A 16,414-nucleotide genomic window follows, 5' to 3' on the forward strand; every position below is an offset into this window, starting at 1 on the left:
ATACAGCAAAGGAACCAGGGAAGTGACTCTTGTTGTTGACAGCACTGTGGGGTTGGTGCAAATGATATTTCACAAACTAATGCCATGGTATCCAAATGAGGTAACACGTTTCAGGTAATCTCGTTTCATCATGCAGATCAAAGACATCTGTACAGCTGTATTTATTCAGAAAGAACAACAAGGAGATCATACGTCTTCAGCTGACCAAAAAGCAGTCAGTATTAAAGGAAAAATCTGTATGTTTACTTCTCTAAACAGACTGAACAAATACCTTATACTTACGAAGAAATTTCTTTTAAAACAATATTGCTTATGTTATAGTCAGCCTTCATAATGAAATATCAGAATGCTCACGTATGCTGAACAACTTATTTTCCATCCTTGAAGTCCAAAGTTTAAATCCTACCTGATATCCTATTTTGATTTATCTTTACCCTTTTCCACAAAAGATTTATCTTTTTTTCCACATCTTTATCCATCACCAAAACACAAAGTACCTTATTAATCTTGATTTTAACGATGTGTTTTCTGAAGACAAAAGCATTATCCAGGTGTAGGCAGATCTCACAGTTTCAGAAACCTTTCACAGAACTTTCTTTTTCATCCTTGCCACAAGCTCACGTTATAAATGTTTCACTTTCAAAAGCTGCAATTTCATTGGTAAATGGATGTGGATAGATAATTCATTTTATTCTATATTTTTGTAATCATCAGACCAAGAAAGAGAGAAAATACCGTGCAGTTCAAGAACCACTTACCTAGTGTGAGCTGTAAACCACTTCTGACTACAGGTGTGTTGATTATTTGCCACACATACAGCTAGTTATTTTAAAACAATAATTTCATTGAGTAATTTCTATAACTAGTGAATCTGGACATAAACAAACTTAAAAATTACATGTCCATGATCATACTTGTAAATAAAAAGCATGAATAAAAAACCAAGCATAAATTATATGCAATTTAAGATACTACGTTTTCCATACTTCTGTTTGTAAGACATTTTTGAATTCTGTTGGACTCATAGATAACTGCAGGCTAATTTAGTGAGATACTTTATAGTAGTCATTTTTTTCAGAATATTCAGAAAACTTATTGTATAATAAGTGATTAACAATATTTAATGTAACAATTTCCCTATACCATCTCTTCTTGGACAATGTACTTACACTTTACTATTTTCTGGAGCAGTATTTTGTATCTGACATCTTAAAGTTTATAAAAGGATATTTTATGTAATCTTCTATTTGACTAAACTTGAGCTCCTGGCACTTTTATGCATACTGCCACCACTTACTACACAGCCATACATCTGGGATATATTTCCTAAAAAGAGGCTTTTGAGATGCAGTGCAGTGTGGGCCAAGATGGCTAGAGCTTCTCTACAGGTGCCTAAGAGACAGCTCTGCCATCTCACAGATTAGGTAGATCGAAAAAGGATAAATCAGAATAATCAAACAGAAAACTGCTACTCTCCTCAAAATTCAGAGTAGGCGTCTTCTGGTACACCTGAAGAGTCAAAGGAACTCTTTGCTTCACTGCAATTGCAATTCTGTGTTTTGGTAATGAAAGTAATCACTCAACAACTTGGATGGCTGCACTTAAAAATATGTAATTTTTTTTCAAGCTCTCATTACACGTTTAAATTGAAATAAATTTCTTTCAGAAAAAAGTCAATGCTGTGTCACAACAAAATACTTTCAAATCCCCATGGCTAAATTCTGTTCTCTTCACTAAAAAGTGTTTTCCTCAGCTGTAAGACCCCAACATTTAATTGGAAATATCTCCAATCTGCATTAACCCAACAGTTATATATATATATATTCATAATGTATAGACCAATATGTTTTCCAACATTTTAAAATATTAAGTATGGCAAAATAATTTAATAGCTGCAAATTCCCCCTTGTTCTTCATCCCCAGTTATGCCACTCACATTTGGAAAATCATTGTTTATTTCATAAATACACTAGTAAAACCACCTATAACTTCTCTGGGTTTCAGAGTAAAAGGAAAAAAAAATTACAAACTAAACTCCATGAATACTAGGGAATTCTAATCTGGTTTGCAATTTGCAAAATTATTTAAAATGCATTGAAAAGGAAAATTTTTTGGTCTTCTGACATGTCTAAAAATGCAGTTCTCCATGACAGGTTAGTAAAAACAAAACAAAAGCCAAGAAGCAGGACAGTAGACACATAAGAACAATATTGAAGTAGTAGTTTTGTGATACATTTACCTGTATTTCAGAAGACTTTACACTAAAATCAGTAGCTGATATGAGCAGTAAGTGATAGGAAGAACAAAGTGAATTGTGAGATCACCTTAAAACGGGCAGAGTTCACCTTAAAACATACAGCTAATATACATCCATTTAATTCCTTAACATTTCATGTAACTTTCTCATTTGGTGTTTTTAGGTTTCATATTTCAGTGGAAACTTTTTTTTCTTTTGAAATATCTTATACATTTTGATGTCCACTGCAATAGCTTGCCTCCAAAGTCAATAAACATCGAAGCTGTTTCCATGTATCAAAGCATGAAGATGGAACAGTTTACAAATGTGGTGAATGAGCAAGTGCAGTCATGAAAAACTTTTAATGTAATTAAGGTTTAAATGATTACTGAGTGTAGCAAATAATTTCCTACACTTTCAGAGTTTTATACTTTCAAAAGATTGTCACAGAACTATGAAATATGCTATACAGAATAATTCAGCACTGAACACCAGAGAAAAAAACAGCACCTGAAACACTCACTTTTTTGCATTTAACTAGCTACTACACAGGAGCCACTATAGTTTTAGGCATGGAATGCCAGACACTGAGCAATAATTTCTTTCATTCTGACAGGTAATTAAATCCACTGGTTTTGTACAATTTCCTTCTTGGGCTTGGAACATCATACCCTGAATTCAAAGTGTGGTAGACATTGTCTGCATTTCAGATTTATCCACTAGTTCATATGTCAGTAAGTCAAGTAGACTCCTCTACTTATGTCTGTAGTTGTGCCAGTAAAAAAATTGATTTATCTGCTGTTTTGTTTCATGCAAAGATTATGATCTCTACCCCAAAAAATCAGAATGCTACATTTCCTAAGTAGAGATGCTGCTCCCTATTTTTCACACTGCAGCTGAAGGACCCCTTTGGTACACACAGAAATACATGCACACAAATTTTCTCTCCAAAATGAACTTGCAAGTTAATCCAGGAAATTCTGCCTGTTTTATGTTCTATAAACATAAACATTTGAGGACCATCCTCAAATATTTTTTAAACAAAGCTGTAGAAAGGTATCCCCCACACATTAAATGGTAGTCTTCAAATGGAACCAGCCCCGTACTGAGAGTGCACTAGTGGTAAATAAAGCATATGAGAAGAGAGTCACAGTTTAGTGCTTCAGAAAAACCGCACATATGGTATTAGAGATAACATTCCTAGTTTCATACATATTGTTCTCAGCTTCAGAGCATGCTGGAAGAGCCAACTAGAGCAGCATACTACGCCTCCCTCAATTTATTCCCCCATACATTTTCCCCATTCTGTTAGGCTACGCGTATTTTCAGCAAGAACATTCACCATAATTTTCCACAGTATCTAGCACATGGCACATCTTATGGAATACAAGCATTGGACCATCTGGTAACAATGGTCTAGGCAGGATCTAATGGTTCAGAATAACAGTTCCACTTATCTACAGGGAACGTCAGCAACTGCACAATGAATGTTCTTGTGTCTGAGGTAGCTGCATAAAAATATTTCTCTAAATAAAGGCTCAATGAATAGGACTTTGAGCATTGAAAAAGTAACTGAACATGTGATAATTAGGTATGGTTTGTTACTGAGAAACAGGTCAAGCACATGTGAAATGCTGAACATTTTTCAGACTCAAAGAACTGTTGAGGCTTGTAGGATTAACATGAAATGCCGCTCTTAGCTATCCCTTATACATATACCCTCCTTTGACCAGAAACAGATTTTCAAATAGCATACTGTCATTATTTTGCCTAAATGAGGAGGGGAACCTATTACAGAGTTGCCAGACATAATCTTCTAGTGACATAACATTTTGAACTTAGAAGGAAGGAGAGTAAAGAATTAAAAGTAAAGCAAGAGATGCAAAGTTATAATGAAAAAATTGCATTTATGGAATTTTACATATAAGGTGAATTTAATTTAATGTGATTGTGATGAGTTAGTGGCAAGCTCATGGCTGACAACACACCTTTCAGATGAATCAGTTATACTTCTCAAAACTGTAATACTTAAAAAAAGGTAAGAAGATTAAACATATTTGAGACCAAGCCCTCTAGTTTACAGAAAACAACATTCAGTTATGAAACCCTAATAAATTGCAAATCAACAAAAGTAAAAAGAAACCTCCATCCAGGATGTATAGTGCCTTGTTCATACTGAAAACACAGAAGTATCAACTGTGGAAGCTGGAGGTTTACCTTCAAAACTGGCAGACGTCTTGGTGGAGTTATGAAAGGTAGAAAGTTATTATATCCACTGTGACATACGTTGCAATCAACGCACTTTTTCTATGCGTGATTACATGATGCCTATAGATAACAGTTATCTACATCATAATAGCTGAATAGATAAACCTTTGCATCTGCAACTTTGGTAAACTAGACCAGATTAAATGCAAAATGAAACCCTATATAACCAGTACAAAACTATTTAATTCTTACATGGATACTAGTTCTATTATTATCTCCCCTTTTCTTACTTCCCGTTTACTTCCAAGCTAGAGTCAGTAAATATAAACTTGTTGACCAGAAGATAAAATACCTGATTCATTCAGGTCATGTCAGCAACTTAGTAAATGACACCAAGCAAGAAAGCTGTCAGCAGTTTTGTGAGTTTCTTGCATTATGTATGACAGCAGTCAAATTAATTCAGTGAGGCTCAGCCTGCAGAGATCGGTATCATTCCGCAGAGTGCCATAGGATGCAGAGAACAAACACCTCAGTAGTGCACTGACTGTGTTTTTCAGTATTAGCGGCAGGTAATACTTGAAAGGTATTTACAGATAGCAAAAGCAACATTTATAACTCATTAGTTTCTCAGCTTACTGGTCTGGACTGAAACTGGAAGCTTTCTGAATTAATTTTCCACATTAACTAGCAAAGCAATACTGATTATATCTGTTCTGATTCATATTGTAATATTACCAAGGACATTTTTCACACTTGCTGCTGAAAAGGCTTGATCTTTATATAACAGCTGTCATAACTACAAGTACCTGTACTTTTCTGTGGCATGCTACGTCCTTATGTCCTACCTCAGATGTAAGTACAATATCAGATATAGCAGAAAGCTACCCATTAAAAGAGGAAAATAAGATTCAATACTTTGGACTCCCAGATAACATCTGTGGTGTCCTGGGAGATATTTAGAGTGTGCCATGTGAAAGGGTCTAGTTGAAACAGCAGATAAGAGGAAGGAAAGGGCGGGGAAGGAAAATTGCCTATCTTTGGAGTGTCACTTTTCCCCAAACTTATGCCACCATTTCTTCAGCATCCTTTACACAACATTCCTTTACTGAAATTTCATACCATAGGCAAAATCTGACTGCTTTACTTAGTTCATACAATTAGATACTTGTCATTGGAGTTAACTGATGCATTACTGTGCATTTTAAAGCCCACAAGCAATCTTCCTTAGAGAAGGATTGCATTCACTTCCTAAGCCATACCTGAGGACTAGTCATCACCTTTCTCTAAATAATAATGACTATGTTGTGCTATCTGTTCAGATACCAGTTAAAGCGCCTTTACACACCATCACCAGCTGCCAGACACAGCGCAACTCTTACTTCAGTCTTTAGTTTCAGCCTTAGCAGCCAAACTTATATCCCTGTTTGACAGTTGCCAATATGGTATGATCCAAGAGCATGAATGTACTCCTGCTTTGTGCTTTGGTGACTATCTGTACAGTTATGACTTGTGCCTGATCCATGATTTCAAGATTCTTTTCAAACTTTCAAGATTCTTCACCCTACCAACATACACTGGCCTACCAGCCATGCCTCAAAGCATACCATTATGAAAACTGAAATATGAAACAGTACCAAGAATAGGTTTAAGTGGAAAATCAAAAATTCCATAGGAATTCAGCAGGTTGAGGATTAACACTCAAGACTGCTCTAAGGTCTACTCCTTTTTGCAGTGTTCATATATGCTTGTTGTGGCATCCTGTAAATCCTGTAATTCCTTGATCCTTATTTCCAGCCCTTTTCCATCATGACTATTCCTGTTGGAAGAACTGGCTAAGGAGAGGCCATTTATTTTACATATGAGCAGTGCAATGCAGATTACACCAGCATTATAGTCAGAAAAAACAGGTAACTAGTCACTGCGTTTGAGAAGAATGACAAATGTTAGTCTGGTTACAGACTAATAACTGCATACTTTCAGAAACTCTATCAAAGCTGGCCTAAAGATATCTCAAAGAACAGAATATTCTGGTATTTATATGAAGACACAGGGATATATCCACCTATAGGATGCAGCAGAATCTTGCCACCTCTGCTTTACTTGATCTGTGAAGCACTGAGGGGCTCTGGAATTTATCAAAGACTTTAGGCATAAGATGAGTCTTTTAGGACTGGGCACCATAAACGTCGTGCTTTCTTTTATTTCTGTAGAAAAACTGTACTGCTTTATTCACAGTAAAGTTAGGATTGTCTAGTATAAAACCAATTCAGGTTGTTTCTAAATATTTCATAAGCATTAACCCGGTAAAACTGAACATTGACACAATACATTAACATACCAGAGGCAGGAATGTCAGGGAGCTGTAGTATACATTTTGACCTCTGATTATTTCTCACAGCAGTTATTCATATATAATAACAGCTTTCCCACGTGCCTTGTGCACTTCAAAGTTATAAAAATCTGCAAATAACTTTTAAATATTTACATTGTAGTTCATTTGAGGCAGAAATTAACTAACAGTGATTCATGAACTCTGGTTAATGTTTGGGGATTTTTTTTTTAGTGTTTAGCTTTTTTTTTTTAAGTTAAGAACAAAGTTCACATGTGGTCTGTAAATAAGAGAGAGACGTAATATTAAGAAAAAAATTAGTTCAAAAGGGTGCACACAGCTATATAACTGATTATTCTCTTTTTTTCCAGTTTCCCTTAGCTAATCTACTGTCCAAATACTTAAAGATAGCAAAAAGCTCATAACTACTATTTATTGGGTTATAGAATCCCACTTATCTATTGTTTCTAGATAAATTACAGCATATGCTGAATTATTGTAGGAATTGCCTTTCATTATTACTTCATCTTCCAACCAGGAGCAAGAATAAACAGTGTTTTTCACTTCTGTAACTTTTTGATCTGCATTCTGTGTTTGAAACACTATGGACTTGTTTACCCATTTCAAAAGTATCCATATAAAATAACATTCATCATCTAATACTTTTATTTGAGGAAGATTTGGATGGAAGTTATATATCGCATGTTATGCATCAGTTTATGGGAGAAATGTTATAATTGAGAAGAAATTACTGAGAGCACTGAAGGAAAACCAAGATTTTATTAAGAGTATTTCAGAATAAAGAACATGCATAAAAAGAATATAGATTATTACAATCTCATCTTTCAGATTGGGGATATACTGTATGGAGATAGTCACAATAGTTTAAGAAAGGGTTTAGTAATATAAATTTTTCAATTCCCTTAAGAGCAGCCCAAAATGCTAATTGAGAGCAAGCAATTAAACTGTATTCAATAAAAAAAAAAGGTCGTAGTCCTTCCTTTTTACTTCGGATATTTTCCACAAAGTATTTGGAGTGGAACATATTTATGGTGATTTATGACAGGGAGATCTTCCCTTATCTTCTCACTCTCTCTCAAATCAGGTCACCAACTACCCTGTAATATCCAAAAGAATTCCTGAGATGTATTTGCTCCCATTTAAGAGAGGCATGTTTGTATCCTATGAAAAATAGTCAAAGAAGCCATTTCTCCTTTTATTCAAAGGAACACTAAAACCTATTTGCTTTAACCCTGACCTTATCATTAAATGCTATGACCCCAACTCTTAGCCTCTAGGCAATTAAAAAAAATAAATCGTTTGAGTACATCCAGCCAATAATTTCCATGTTAAAACAAAAGTCTAAGTTGGAGCCATGTGGTCTCAATCAGGCAGTAAAAACCCTCTGTATTTTCTTAAATGCACAACTGCAGTATGCCCATAACCTCTCTTTTAAATCATCTTAACCAGATCTGAATCACTCTCACCACAAATGATTCGGTGGCCCTGGAATGTGCTGGGGTAGACAGAGTTGCTCTGCAATGAACATTGAGACATTCCCCACTTCCCTAGTGTTAAGAGAATAGTCTGCAGGAAAAAAAAAAAAAAAGTTTTCTGAAAGGTTAAAGCCAAGACAAAAAGTGACATCATAGTTCAATCATTCAAGAAAAAGAGAACAAAAATGCATCTACTGCTTAATAAATCAATGCTGTGTGCCACAAACCACAGTGAGCCAACACAGCCAAAGAGCAGCTTTACTTGCTGAAGCAGAGATACCACAAGCAGCTGGCAAATGCCTGTGTAATTGTATTCACAGAGAGCCACTAAATCCATTAAGCTAGCCAGACTAGGAGAAGTCATTCAATTAAAAAAGCTGAATACATACAATTTCAGTAACAATCTGTGCCTCCTCTTACACTGCATTACAGTATTTCTTACCATGGGCTATCACGATTGTGATAACAAAGTATGTGGTACTTTGTTAAAAGCTTATAGGCAGATCGCTGAGGATCAAAAAAATCTTTTGAGGTCCCTGGATTACCTGAGTATATGCTGCTAGCTACTCCCCCGGTCCACTTGAGCAAGCAGAAATGACAGACACAAAAACACCCTCGCTTTCTCAGCACATCTCAGAAGGAGTTCCAAAATATTACTTACATCTGAAGTTATAACAGAGGAAAGGGAATGTAGGTCCTTGGGGGCTCCTAAAAGTCAAGTTTAAGCAGCAAATGAGCAAGCTTTGCTTAAATAACTGTAAGATTCTTAAATGCCACTTCCTCTTTAAAAGTCTGTCTGGAGCCTGAAAGATTTCTTTCAGTCTTAATCACCTCAAAAAACAATTTAAACATGTGGCCAAAGTGATGTGCATTTAAAACAGGAATAGACCAGAGCCAAGACATTTGGATCCAGTTATTAACCTTCTTATACTTCATGGATGTTGGAATCCAGGGATTTTGGTACAGGCCCATCTCTGAACTCAACACTCATTGCCAAACCTCACAGTCAATAGAAAATACGCTTTAACATATCAAAGCAGGAAAAACAGCATAAAGATGTCAGATTTTTCCACCACATCAATGAGAAAAAATGTCATTATAGCACCCATGTAAATTGTGAAACTGAAAGCAGCTGCTGAGGCAACCTGACATGGTGCCATTGGCAGAGGGGGGTCCAACTCAGAAAAACATGATTCCATTTTTAGCTCTGAAAAAGAATCTTTGCTACTTCTAGTGTGTGATTCCTGTTCAGTGAATAACTTGCCATAAATAGAGCTAGTAACTGCTATAGAAAGAAATGCCTTAGTACATGGTAAGAAAAATGTGTACTAAACATCCCCAACATCCTAACTTATTGCACACTATGCTGCTGAGTACTATTTCGCAGTCATTCCATAACAACATAATTTAGTGGAACGTTTTTAACAATTACCACACCAAGCAGAGTATTCTTCCAAATGAAGGGTAAAAGTCAGAATGAGAGAGGTTTCGTTTCAAGTTTCTGAATTAGAAAAAACGAACATACAGACCTCAAACAAACACTTAATAGACTGTGACTGCTATACTTTGCACAATCACCCATTTGCTCATTCAGCGTATTTTTCACGTGACTAGATTCACCTTCACAAATCTCTAATCACTAGCAAGTGAATAAGTGGGTAGGAGGAAGGGACCGCTCACCCTGACAAAAAAAACCCCACAACAACGACAAAAACAAAACAAAAACAAAACCAAGCCATTGAATAACGACTTGAAGTAAATGATGGAGTAAGAATTAAAAGAAAGAGAAAAGAATTTTTTTCCTCTTTTCAGATCAACTGTCTCAGTATGGTTTGCTTGTGTGCTTGTTTTTTGTTTTTAAAGTACATTCAATCAACTGGTCTTTCCCCCTTTGTCAAATTCATTATGCGGTTGAACTATTAGATTTCAAGGGTTTCTTATTTATTATTTTATTAAGATAACCCGCCTGGCAAGACATAATAGCATGCTGATAGCAGAGCTTATCAGTAGCTTTGAAACAAATAGGTCCCTGCAGTGAACTTCCTTTGACAGCTAGATGGCATTTCTGAAAGCAAGTTATTCGGATTAACCTGCCTCCCTTCTGATCATTATTAAACTTTGCTAAAGACAATACAGGGAGATGAAAACAAAGGCCTTTGTAACAGCAATCCATTTTGATAATAAATGTAAAAGGCAGCAGTCTTAACAATTTCAGAAAGCTAGAACAGCTAAATAATTTTGCTTATTTGAAGAAAACCAAGTTTCTTTTTGTAATTCCTGTCCTCTCTCAGAGTCATTTATCCAAGCCTACACTCTTTTACACTAGCTACATTAGCTTTCAATTGCATGCCCTAGAACAGCAGACTTTCAAAGCTTTTTCTTTTTAAAAAGAAATTCACTTTGCTACTAACACCCGAGAGAGGAAGGGGAGGGGGATGTGCTCTGAATGAACACCAATCATTTCAAATAAGTTTATTTTGGGTGCCTATAAACCGATCTTAGGAAGCGTCTCATCCCTTTTCACTCCACCATCCTCCTGAACTCTAGTTCTACTCATATCCTTTGTGATGGAAAATCTTTACTTCCCAGGTTCAAACATGAGTTACTCTGCTAGTTAAAGTTACTCTATACTATACATGGTTCAAAACAAAACAGGTTTGCATAAAAATCAATAATAAAGCCATTTGGAAAGCTTTCCAAAACTGTATAGACACATAGGAATTTTGCTAAAATAGATACATTCTAATAGAGCTTTTTGGAAAGGGAAAAATGAGGAACATTTTACTGCTAGGCTCTGTTCCAAGACCACTATAACAGCACACACTGTATGATTCACTCATGTACTTTTTTCCCCTCCTCTATTGTAGTAAGCTAAAGCACCTTTTAGTTTCTTGCATCTTTATACACATTTAATGCTGGCACTTACCGTTGTGGAACAGAGGGACCCCCACCCCCCGCAAAGAGGCTGATAGCTGACGGTCTCTGGGTCCTTTATTTCTTGACCAGCCCCAGCTCTTACCCTTGCTGCTCTAAATTCAGCCTAGTTCGCAGAGGAGCACAGAAAAATTTAATAGACAGCTGAGCTGCCAAATTCCAACCACCACGATCGGCAATGAAGACGTTCTCCCTAGTTCTGACTGATTCCAAAGAACAAAGCCTGCTGGCAATGAGGAAGCGGAGTTTAAGTCCTCTGGCTCCAGTCCAACTGTTGCTCTTGCTTTTGCTGCAGAGTACGTGAGAGTGTTTGCATGAGCTTGTAACGCACGTAAGAGATGGGGGCTGGGGAAAAAGAGGGTGTGTGTAAGGGGAGGAATGCTAGTTATATCCAAAAATAACACGAAGGAAGTCATGTAGTGAGCCGTCTCCCCTCATTCTCTCTCCTCTTACTGCATGTAATGAGAGCGTCTCTACCCTAACATTTTGATCTCAAGGGTAGGTAGGGAAAAAATTCCATTGTGACTTGCAGCTCATATGATTGCGCTATTAAATTGTAACTGGGGAGCTCTGCACTTACAAGAACACGTCACGAAACACATGATTTAGTAACAATCTACTTCATAATACTGCAGCCGGTGTGCATTTCACACTGTGTGCATTTGTTTGCAAACCGGAGAGAAAAAACAGAAACTACTAATGAAGTTTACTACATGCTCCAATAAACAGTGTCACATTTGCCTGTCCAGAAGTTCCTAAATTTCAGTCCTAAGTATTTCCAGATACTGCTTAGTGTTGATTTTCATAATAGCAAATGTTGCAAGTTTACAATATAATCCAGAAATGGAGATACAAAAAACTTTATACAGTTTAACTTTGCCATGATTCTTCAGAAATTTTTAAAAACAAATTCCACATACAGAACACTATTCTCTATCAAAATGAAAATCAACACCTACAACACAGCACAAAGAAGAAAACCCCATTTAAAAAAAATAAAAGAAATTAAATTCCTTCCTGGATAATCAGAAAGCTATAATGTAACTATTGTGATTTTTCTTTTTCTGTTAAAAGCCTTAGAATATTGATTTCAATAACGGTGAGCTTTTAAAAATCTTTTAAATTGTCATTAGTAAATGAACAACAAATTTAAGGAAGATAATCATTCACTAATGATAGCCCAAATATTTTTTTTAGTGCTTGTATTTAATCAAGTCTCCATAAAATCAATTTGAGGACCTCTAAAACTACTTATAAACCCAGAAACAGTCTCTATGTTTAGCTAACATTTATGGAGAGTCTTTACTTTGTCTAGTAGGGCTTCAACCTCAAGGAACTGCCTTCAAAACATTACAAGATAACAAGATACAATTTATGCTTTTATCATGCTACTCCTTGTGAAGAGTTTAATTAAGCTTTAATTTAGACATAACAATATAAAGAAAGGTCAAAGAAATTTTGGATTTCATTTAATTGCATGCAGAATAATTTAGCCCATGATTTTGAGGTATCTGATATGGTTGTTGGGTATTTTAGAAGAACAAAACTGGTGAACTTCCACAATGAATGGTTTTGAAATATGAATTTTCACAACAGAAATAAAAGTGGGAAAGAAGGAAGAAACTAGTTAGAAAACAGACTCCAGTGTGCAGGTTTCAACAATCGTAGTATAAACCAGCCTCCTGTTTACACAAGACTTTGTTCCTCAAAAAGGGAGATAGTGTAGTTCAGGCCTATGATTTCAATATCCAGCATCTGTACTTCTGGACCTACCTTTTTTTTATCCTTTATAAAAATTATGAAGCTTTGGATAGGAGCTTAAGTTTAATAGAACAGATATAATACATTTCCCTTCATTCCTATTAAATTTAAGAAATTACAGTGTTTTTCCAAAACTAGTAGCAAAAAAATGTTATGATAAATTTTAAAACTACAAATACACTCTGTGTTGAAGGTAAATCTCAGAAGCCCATAGAAACCACCTGGAATGTAAGGAAGTTATGATGATTTAAGTTTGCCTTCCTGCATATTCACTAGAGACTGAATTTCAATATATTATAAGGCCATAAAAGTTACAGTAAATCCAAGTTCAGTATTAGAACGTTCACTGAGTCCTACTGTGAGGTACTTTTCTGTGGGTATTTGTTAGCATTACAAAGTTTGGCTTCCTGTGCTGTCTTGAAGTTTACCAGTCAATATTTAACTTGACAAATTTCACATCCAAGGAAAGTCCAAGAACACAAAAGATTACCTGAGAGTCTTTAATTCACACCTTATTCTATCTTGCACATCAGCTGCATTAAATTTGCTGACTTGGCTAATTATAGTTTTAACCTGAAAAACATACACTTTGAATGGATAACAATAAGCCCACATCTAGTTTACTATGCAATTGAGCTTCCAGATGACAGAGGTTAGTCCAAAACCCACTTTTAGCCCAGACATTTGAATTTGTTTTACTGTTACGGAAAAACAGAGGCCTGAAAGAATATGAATTCAGCTAAGTTATAAAACATAAAGACAAAAAAAGCAAGCAAACAAAGAAGCCAATCCCCATGCTGTGCTTGGTCTCCATCTCCACAATCTAGAAAACCATCCTCAGCCCCAGGGGCTGTCTGGTGGGTAAGCCCATGACAAGCTGCCACCTCTTTTCCTGTCTGAGCACTGTTGTCATAACCAGACCCAAAACTGTGATGCTGTTTTCAGGGGAATTTGAAATCCAGACAACCAAAAATTCCAGTCTGATATGATAAATTAATGTTGAGTGTTTCAGTAGCTGATGCTCCACAAATTCATCCATCAAATGAATCATTACTAGCATAGACACTACATTCTTGCCATTCTCTGATTTCTAGATAGATGAAACATATGCAAAACAAATTAAAAAACTAAACAAAACCTCCGGAATTAGTTGTTATTGTGTAATTAGTGAACTGAAAGATTGAATTTTTTAGGGGTCTCAGTTGCATAAACAATTACTACACTAATATTGTTGTTATTTAGCTCAAATACAAAGCAACTCAGCATTTAGGAAACTTAAAATTGTATATTTGCTAATTTGCAGTTGATCTGATCCAAGTAATATGTCTTATTTTCTGTCTGCAAGCAGTTCAGCTGCAAGTTTCAAATGAACATCTATCAAAATTCAGCTTGTTTTCCAACCGTTCTCATTTCTAGATAAGGAAGGAAGAAAAAGAAAATATATACATTACAAATTCTTTCATTGAAATGTCATCCTTATTACATACAGAAATGAGACGATTTGTGTTCATAATGCTTTGACTGTTAAGATATAGCCATCATAAATTGATTGATGGATATAGTAATTTCTGAAACATTAGATAATACATCAGAAATTATAATCAGCAAAAAATAACACAGATTTAAAAGAGTCCTTAAGGGTGATCACAGTGTTCTTAGCAATGTCAGAGCTGACTAGTGGTAGTAGCTTCTAAAAGTCCAGATTTTCTCATATTCCTATATGGTAAGGCCCATTCAGAGAGGTTATGGCAGACCCTCCTGGACTACTTGCACCAAAAAGCCAGTATATTTCATTTTTTTGGTCTCCCAAGAATAATAGCATAATACAATAATAGGCATGTATTAAGAGGAAACAAACAAATTTTACTCTCTTCTTTTGAGCCCTTACTGGACAGAAGCTCTGGTAAATTGGGCTATTTAACAACTTCAGTGTCTTTTATTTTGTACACAGGAATGTGTTTCCAATACAGCCTATGTAAATTTGGCATTCAGCAATAAAGGTCACACAGTGTTTGGATATAGGGAGCAATTGCAAGGCAAGGGCTATAATCTAATAAAAGAAACAAAAGTGGTGAAAAATGCAAAAAGGTAGAAGACTGAGGTCAGACAGTCTGTATTTTCCTAATTTAAATATTTTCCTTTTGCTTATCTACATACCTAAATTGTTTAAATGATGAGTCATGCCAAATTTATCTTTGATTATGAAACATTTAAAGGTTTTGCTTTTTCTATCCATATGGCCTTTCCATGGTTTCTGTGACTAGTGACCCAAAGAATGATTCTTCCCCATCTCCTTTGCTCTCTCCTAAAGACTTGTGTTCTGTTAAAAAGTGAAAGTGTTCCTGTTGTATAGGTTTAGAGAGCAATTTTTTCTCTGTAAAGTTAATGTGCGAAGTATTTGCATGTTCTGAAATTATTTAATGTTAAATTTCATTCTCTGAAGGGCCTAAGGAGCATTTAGACATTTTTGAAAGTGAGACTTAATTTTTTGAATAAACTTTTACAGAAAATATGATCTAAATAAGAGGAAAATAAAGTTTTCATAATGCTTTCTTTGCATGAAAACTTTCTTATGTTAAAGACAAAAGAATATACATAATTCTGTCTTTGGTTCTCCAGTGTGTCTATTCACAAACATTGTCAATTCACTTATATAGAAGCAGTAGAGATGCAGAAGAACACGGTATTAGAAACAACTGCATAAGCTGTGTATAAAAGGGGATGTATTCAGATATCGCAGAATAAGTTAATGAATAATATTTCTTCCTCATAACTCGAGGTCAGAATTAATATCATGCCTAAACTGAAGTTTCAAAGAAATCACAAGCTTTTCAAAGTGAATAACCGTTAAAATGAACGGTACCTACAAGGTACAGCCTCAAACAAAACTCTGTCAAGATTAGTATCTATACCATACTGACAGTATATGTGCAGACAAGTTTGGTTTTCCAAATGTTTTATAGTTGCATCATAAGAAACTGATAGAAATACACATTTGCTACAATTATACAAATAAAAATCATCCTCATCTCTGTTTAAGTAAAGACTGACAAATGATATTTCAGAGCAAGAGAAGAAGGTAGGAACCTTGTAGAGTATGCATCTGTCTTTCAAACAACAACAGGAATTCCTCAGAGATCAAAAAGCCCAAGAACTGTCTTATTAACCATTACTTGCCAAATCAGCTACATCTGATTTCAATGGAATTTTTTTTTACATTCAGAGGGAGTACATGCAGGCATTCCAAGCCCAAACAAGTCAAATGGTTGAAGCATTTACTCAGAGACTTAAAGAATCAGCTACTTCTTTTGCTTATTTATTGAATCTATTGTAGTCTCACGTTAAGTATATAATAATCAGCGCTGAAACAGATTCCATTTTAATTGCTGAGTGATTAAATGTAAAAGCACCTTTAAAGGGTGCATGAACTGTGATAATTGTAGGGTGGAG

General features: G+C 35.4%; 1 protein-coding gene across 7 annotated transcripts in view; it reads right to left on the minus strand.

Annotated features, from left to right (window-relative positions):
- PALLD (palladin, cytoskeletal associated protein) overlaps window positions 1-16,414 on the minus strand; it is a 200,840-nt gene that overhangs the window by 137,571 nt on the left and 46,855 nt on the right. Inside the window, exon 1 of one of the 7 annotated variants that reach the window (XM_050338274.1) lies at window positions 11,289-11,497. The exons of 5 other annotated variants lie outside the window; for them this stretch is intronic. The gene's annotated coding sequence lies outside the window, so the exon portion shown is untranslated. Of the gene's footprint in view, window positions 1-11,195; window positions 11,498-16,414 lie in introns of those variants that run through there. One more of the 7 variants, XM_050338273.1, reaches the window with a different exon arrangement.

The sequence above is a fragment of the Myiozetetes cayanensis genome, unplaced genomic scaffold, assembly GCF_022539395.1.
Source record: "Myiozetetes cayanensis isolate MyiCay16 unplaced genomic scaffold, myiCay2020 scf7, whole genome shotgun sequence".
In the NCBI taxonomy this organism is placed as follows: domain Eukaryota; kingdom Metazoa; phylum Chordata; class Aves; order Passeriformes; family Tyrannidae; genus Myiozetetes; species Myiozetetes cayanensis.